This window comes from Oryctolagus cuniculus, chromosome 3 (assembly GCF_964237555.1).
Source record: "Oryctolagus cuniculus chromosome 3, mOryCun1.1, whole genome shotgun sequence".
NCBI lineage: Eukaryota > Metazoa > Chordata > Mammalia > Lagomorpha > Leporidae > Oryctolagus > Oryctolagus cuniculus.
In genome coordinates this window covers 40,270,241-40,277,724 of record NC_091434.1, presented here as the reverse complement: position 1 = coordinate 40,277,724, position 7,484 = coordinate 40,270,241, and the positions used below count along the sequence as shown (strand labels likewise).

The window sequence follows — 7,484 nt, the reverse complement described above, 5'->3', positions numbered from 1 at the left end:
ATCTCAAAGTTAACCATGAGATTACATTTAACCTATGGAATGTAGTGTAATAAACAGTTTTGGAGGCAGACAACATAATTTATTGGAATCAAACAGGAAGATCTATCATCAAATATTATCATGAAAACAATCAGCCAAAATACTTTCAGTAACTGGATTTCATACCATTAGTATATATTTATTACTTCCTTAATATGGACCCATATATTTTAGTATTTCTTGGCATTAACTGATGATAACTTTGTTTCTCTTTACTATTTAAATTTAGCCTAGTGTTTAAGACACCAGTTATGATGCCTGTGTACCACATCAGAGTGCCCAGAGTACCGGAGTTCCATACCTGACTCTGGATCCTGACCCCAGTTTCTTGCTAATGCAGATCATGGAAGGCAGCAGTGATAGCTCCAGTTATTGAATTTCTGCCATCCACATAGGAAACCTAGACTGATTTCCCAGTTTCCTCCTCTGCCCATCACTGGTGATTGCAGGCATTTGGGGAGTGAACCAATAAATGGGATCATGTTTCTCTCTCTCTCTCTCCTTTCAAATAAATATTTCTACAAATTATTTAAAGACAGGATTTTCACATTTTTTTCTAAGTGACCTATGCAATTCTTGCTTTTAATCTGTTTATAATCAAATAGCTATTCTACTTTTAAATTTTTGAGTGAAAAGTGTTTTTAAAATGTAGGAACAAGATACCTTCTACACAAAATATTATATTGAAAAATATAAAAGTATCCACCATTGTTCTCCTCCTTTTCCTTTTAATTCAAGCTAGTTTCCTTTGAAGATGTCTTTTGCCAACGGTTCTGTAAACTATTTTTGTTTGAAAATTTCAGGGTGGAATGGTTTTTTTTAGATGAAGGAAACTGTATTTGCAATTATAGCTTATAAAGTAAAAACCATAAACTCCCCTTTGGCATCAATTTGACTCAAGGTCAAAATTAGATTTCCTCTTCCTATAACATTTAAATTAGAAACTTCTCTTTCTGTGAGTAGCTAGAGTGGGATGGACATCAGCTATAAACTATAAAATATACTGTGTGAATACTAAAGTATACTTTTAAGTAAATTGGACCTTAATTTTGACCTTATTCTGATACAATAAAGGATTTTTTGTTTTGTTTTGATTTTTTTCTTGGTCTTAGCACTGATGTTATTTTATATTTTCTTAATTCAATAAAAATATTGGTCTTAACATTTTCAGATTAACACCTTAAAGGTTGGGACTGCTTACTTTTAACATCAGTTGTGTGTGGTAGAGATAATAATTGCAAAGAAGGATGTTGGGGTCGGGCAGGGCACTGTGGCTCAGCTGGTTAAAGCTGTGGCCTGCAGCACCAGCATCCCATATGGGCACCAGTAAGGATCCTGGCTGCTCCACTTCTGACCTAGCTCCCCACTAATGCACCTGGGAATGCAGTGGAGGACAGCCCAGGTGCGTGTGTTCCTGTACTCACATGGGAGACCCAGAAGAAGCTTCTGGCTTTTGGCTTCATCCTGGTCCCATCTTAGAACTGTTGTGGCCATTTGGGGAATGAACCAGTGGTTGGAAGATCACTTCTCTGTCTCTGCTTCTCTCTCTTTGTAACTCTACCTTTCAAGTAAATTAATTTTAAAAAGTTGGGGTCTACTATGTGGCAGAATTAATTACTAGGTGCTAAGAGAAAATGAAAATGTATTCAAGGCTGGCGCCGCGGCTCACTAGGCTAATCCTCCACCTTGTGGCACCGGCACACTGGGTTCTAGTCCTGGTCAGGGCGCCGGATTCTGTCCCGGTTGCCCTTCTTCCAGGCCAGCTCTTTGCTGTGGCCAGGGAGTGCAGTGGAGGACGGCCCAAGTACTTGGGCCCTGCACCCCATGGGAGACCAGGAGAAGTACCTGGCTCCTGCCATCGGATCAGCACGGTGCGCCGGCCGTGGCGGCCATTGGAGGGTGAACCAACGGCAAAGGAAGACCTTTCTCTCTGTCTGTCTCTCTCACTGTCCACTCTGCCTGTCAAAAAAAAAAAAAATGTATTCATAAAGGGAGAATTCCTGGCCTTTAGGACCATATAATATATATCTGTTTTTTAAAGCTTCCATGTCAAATAGTCACAAATCAGTCTTAAGTTATACTTTGAGGGGCTGGGCTAGAAAAATCATCTCCTTTTACTCTGTGTAATCAACTCTTACTTGAATGTGTCACTTTGCTTATGATGGTGTCTAAAGATAAACTGCGAATTCAAACTCATTTCACATTGATTACTTAAAGTACATTAATCTAATGTCTATTTATGAAGTCACAAATCACTGAGCTGAAAAAGTCCTCTTAAGACAGTAGGAAAGTATCCAATATTAAGGAATTATACATTACAAGAATTAGAAAATCATTAAAAGGTTGTTATCCAGAATCTAATATTAACTACTTGATAAGTAAATCTGACTCATGGTCAAGCAATGAGAATCACATAAGAACATTATAAACTGATAAATTCTACCACTTGATGAGAGAGCTGCACAGACGTCCTTTTGGCAGATGGTCAGCAACAGGTGGGTAATTGATGTATACACTGGCTATTTGGTCACTTTCCAGTAACTCTCCTTGGCCTCCTTGGCCCTTGTCCAAGTGAGTATAAAGATGTGCTGAGGACCATTTAAGCTTTTCACAATGCTAAGTAATATGTAAGCTCCGTAGTTTTTCCCCAATATCATTAAAAGTATGCCATCACTGATAAAGTATGAATTTCCATCATAATTTGTTTTACTAGAACTAAGTGATTTTTCCCATGAAGACAAACTTTTAAAATTAATTTTCTTGATATTCATATCATAAGAAGGGCTTTCTAAGAGCAGACTATATCTACATACCAAGTATATACATGTTTATTGTCACTCCAGTGGTTTATGCTTGTTGACTTATTACTGAAAATTTCATACATAAAAGTAGAGATGAGTATAATGAACTTCATCAATTAACATGTACCCACTTTTATTTCATCTGTACTCTATTTTTCCTATCTCCTCCACCTGCCCTTCAGACTATGATTTTTAAAATGGAAGCCCAGCTATCATATTAATGACATTTAATCATGAATTAAAGTGGATATTTTATGAATAGGTCACTGGTCTTTCCATGACTTAAGCCTGTTTAGGAATAGGTTGGCTTACCCAACTCTTTACTATTAAAGAATTTGGCCTCAGGATTCCCTGATCCCAGCAAGGCTCCATTTTCCCAAATAGGTTCATGTATGTACTTCCTGCATCACTCACTAATCAGTGGTGTTACCTTCACTGTACCTGTGACTATGAGTTTGGCAAATTGGCTTAAAAAGTGACCATTATTCTATTCATTCCCTCCTTCATTTGTTGCCCTAGTATGGAACAGTACTGAGGAAATTAGATATGACCCTGCCTGACTTCAGCTTATTTACTGGAGTTGTGACGAGGAGGCAGTGTGACATTACTTGGAAGACCACCTCTTTGAATGGGCATTGTTGTTCCTGATTTCACTTTATTTTCTGCCTGGGAAACATTTTATATGCTCACACACACACACACAAAAAACTGTATTAGTGACTAAGTAAATATGTGAAGCAATGATGAATGGTTTTAAAAAAATCAAAAAATTATAAAAGCCCACACTTTATATGGGAGTTAATAAGTTTTATATGTACCTATTGCCACCCTCACTCCCTTACATCCCACTTCCCCACCCTGCAGATTACTGTAAGTAGGTATGAGAAAATGTGAATAACCAAATTTTCATCTCAAAATATGGTATTAATAGAGGGGAAAAAAAAACATGTCCATAACCCATGGTTTTAAGAATGAAATTTCTAATTGGATGACAGCACTAAAAAATGCATAAATCTCTGCAGAAAACCACTATATAATTTAATAACTATCATGTATTATCTGAAAATGAATAATGATAGTGCAAAATTATCTCCCACATAGATCAATCTCTAATTTAAGAACTGATGTTTATAGCTATAAAAGGTATCACTGCTTTTGAAACATTGAATGCTATTTAATTCAAATTCCTTTTGAAAGCCATCTGCAGCTCTTTGAAATTTGTTGCTTCAAAATTGATTCTCTTTCCTGACAGGTACTTGATAGAAATAAATTCAACATTTGAGTCACACACTATATATCTGTAATGAAAAGAAAGAAAATAATTAAAATATTTTGTGTAAAACATAAAAGGTTTCTTTCAATTTAAATTCAACTCATTTTAGCTTTTTATTTTTATCCCCCAATCAAAAAATTCAATTATGATATGACATAATATAAAGCATTTTTTGTCATTGCTTCTTTGGAGACTGAGAATAGAAGTGCTTTCTAATTTTAAATATTCAAAAGATTTAATAGCTAGATGAATTATATTTTAAAATTCCCATTAATTTATTTTCAAATGAGGAAAACCCACAATTTTGAGAAACTTATTATTATGAGGGGAAAGGCCTTGATTTGTAATTGTACCCAAATATGAAAGCCTACATTTTGCAAGCATAATGATTACATTCTCTTCAAAAGATCTGCAAATTCTCCTAGGCACATAACTTAGAGAATGAGAATATTGTAATTTGAAAAATTACAGATTTCATTGTTTTTTGATGTGTGAAACCTATAAACAAATATCAGGAGATTGTATTACAAAACTGAAAATCCCTTGTTTAGTTTTGTAAGGGACAGTGCCCTATGTGGCTTACAACCCTGACTTAAAAGAAAAATGCAGAGTAATGCAAAAGACACTCTAATCACTGCATCTAATTACAAGGAAGAATAACTCAGTAAAAATTTTAAGTATCCTTGGGCAGGCGTGTGGTCTAGTGGTCAGAGCATGGGATTTCAAGTCAGTAGTCTAAATTTCTATTTTAAACACCACTTCTAAATTTCTCCATGATTTTGGGAATGACATTAACTTTATTTTTAAATAAGAATTCATCATTTTTCTCTTTGTAATTACAAAGCAGTTTTAAAATCCTCTAGTAGAAATACAAATCTAATGCTGTAAAAATGAACTAACAAAGGGACAGGTGTGTTCTTCTTGATGGTAAAAAAAAAAAACTTGACAAGAAGAAAAGATTAGGTAAATATAAATGAAGTCAGAAATGTTTTATACTTGCCCTATGTAGTAGCATTGCTATACCCGCTGTTATTTCAAAATCAGTGTGGGGTATTATTTAACTACCAACTCATTGATAAGGTGAATAATTTCGATAGCTTTCCTTCAAATTGCTCCTTTGCTTTTGAGGAAACGGTAGTACCCACTGGATCCAAAGCTGCTCTTTTTATACTAATTGTTATTGCCACTCTAAGAAACTTGCATTCTTCAGGGATGCGCCTTTGTATTTTGTTTATATGTAGTGTTTTTGAAGTGTTCCTCCAAGTGTATTAAGTAGAGACAAATTACCATGTAAGTTTTCTTTAAACTACTGCTAGATTTCTAGAGATGAATGTAGGTAAGTGATTCAAATTCTAACATACTGATATAAATCAGTTACCACGATAATTTTCACTGGGAATAATTAACACGTGAATTCAAGTTCTGTGATCTGACTTAAAGGGTTCTTCCCTTCCTTCCCATTCTCTCTTCCTTCCTTTCCTTCTCTCTCTCTCTCCTCAGTTTCAGTTTTATGCTCTTTTCTGAGCATGTTAATATTCTTGCATGCTTTTTAGTCCTAGTTTAGCTGAAGTGTATGTTTTAGTTTTAGGAGAATCCAACCAGTCTTAATATGCTAAATTACCTAGTACAAAAATTAGAAAGGGTAAAATCAGGAATAGTGTAAAATATTAATATAGCATACAATGGGTTTATACAAAATTTAGCCAAATTCTCAACCTCTACAATAACCCTTAGTGTCTGTTTTATTGCATTCCTTCCGAGCAAAAGAGTGATCTTTAAAAACAGCAATTTATCAAGATAATGCTGCATGAAAGGAAATGGAGACCGTTATGAGGCAAAGTAAAACAGCTTAAGGACAGATCTTGTTTTATGTTTCCTTGATTAGAAATGCAGTGTAAGAATGTCCTTGCTAAAGTACTTAAAGCACCATTAAATGGTCCAAATCTCAGGTGAAAAATCACTGAGTAAAGGATCAAATCTCGACAGGGTCAGTTTGGTCTTCTGGCATTATACAGAAGGAAAATTAGAAATTGTGCTTTCACTAAATTTGTCCCCTCGGGAAGATCTTAAAATGAAATCCTTGTGTGATTGTTTGCAGTAGCTCTAATGGCTTTAGAGAGTACCTCAAGATTCCCAGGTGAATTTATGCTAAATAAGGGCAGGAAATATACTTATTAAGTTCATAAAACTAAACTTATATTTATATTTTTAAAATACATATATATTTAGGAAAATATAGGTAGTGTCTATCCTAAATAACAAAAATGTAATCTTGCATTTACTCCACTGATGTCCAGTTGTCAATTTCTTACCTGGGCCTCTTCAATGCATCTCACATTCAAAAATAATAGCAAGGAGGAAAGGAGTTCCTTAAAATTTGTTATCTTAGCTTTACCACATTAAATTTTCCTTTTAAAAACCAAATTCTCTTTGGTTCTTTATTGGTTCCCTAATACAACTCTCTTTTACTTCCCTACTCCTTAAACAGAAAAGAGTACTTCAAAGTGTTTGTGGGAAAACTGAATTAAAGGTAGTTTATTTTGCTAGACATTTTTTTGAAATCCATGCATAGTTTTTTCACAAAAAAAGTTCATGTTAAATACATGTGAAAAACTTTTTAAAACTAGGTCAAAATGTCAAGTTCTAAAACAGAAAATGCAGAATTTTTACCTTCATTCTTCAGAAGACAGACTTCTAAGTGTCCATTATAATGATACTAGATAAACTAATAGATATGATAAACTAATCCGATGACACTTTTAGTTGATGCTTGAACTTTCTCCAAAAGGTCATTTCTTCCCATTAGCCCCAGTTTTATGCATATTACAACATAATTTTTGCATTCCAACTTTAAACCACCAGAATACTTTATAAGGATGTGGACATTTGTCTTGGTGCAATAAAGTCCAGGTTGGAAACTTCAGGAAAAGACAGAGTCCCTTAATGTCTCAAAGTATTACTCATTCTTAACATTTTTATTTTATTTTTGACACAGAGAAGCTGTCTTTAAAAGATTACCAAAGAGTCAGAAATAATTATTTTAGTAATGGACCCAGGTTATTTTCATTTAGTTTAAGTTGGTATTTTTTATTTTACATTTGAGAAATTTTTATGTAGGATGACTAACCATAAAAATATACTTTTAATAATTGTAATAGAGTACAAACAAAAATAGCAACATATTTATTAACTGTCATTAAAATTCTACATCCTTATTGCTTACTTAGGTTTCTGAAATGATGCCAGATAGTTTTATGAGCTTTCACAATCATTACTCAGGTTTGATACCCAGCTCTGGTACCTGACTCTAGCTTCGTGCTTTAAGTCCTGGGAGGCAGTTTTGATGGCTCAAGTAATTGGGTTCACGGCAC

The 7,484-nt window shown here is 34.4% G+C and overlaps 1 long non-coding RNA gene across 1 annotated transcript in view; it reads right to left on the bottom strand.

Annotated features, from left to right (window-relative positions):
- Positions 1 to 3,993: 3,993 nt before the first annotated feature.
- LOC103348812 (uncharacterized) overlaps positions 3,994 to 7,484 on the bottom strand; it is a 48,974-nt gene continuing 45,483 nt past the window's right edge. Inside the window, exon 4 of the long non-coding RNA XR_517115.4 lies at positions 3,994 to 4,138. This is a non-coding gene — a long non-coding RNA (uncharacterized lncRNA). The remainder of the gene's footprint in view (positions 4,139 to 7,484) is intronic.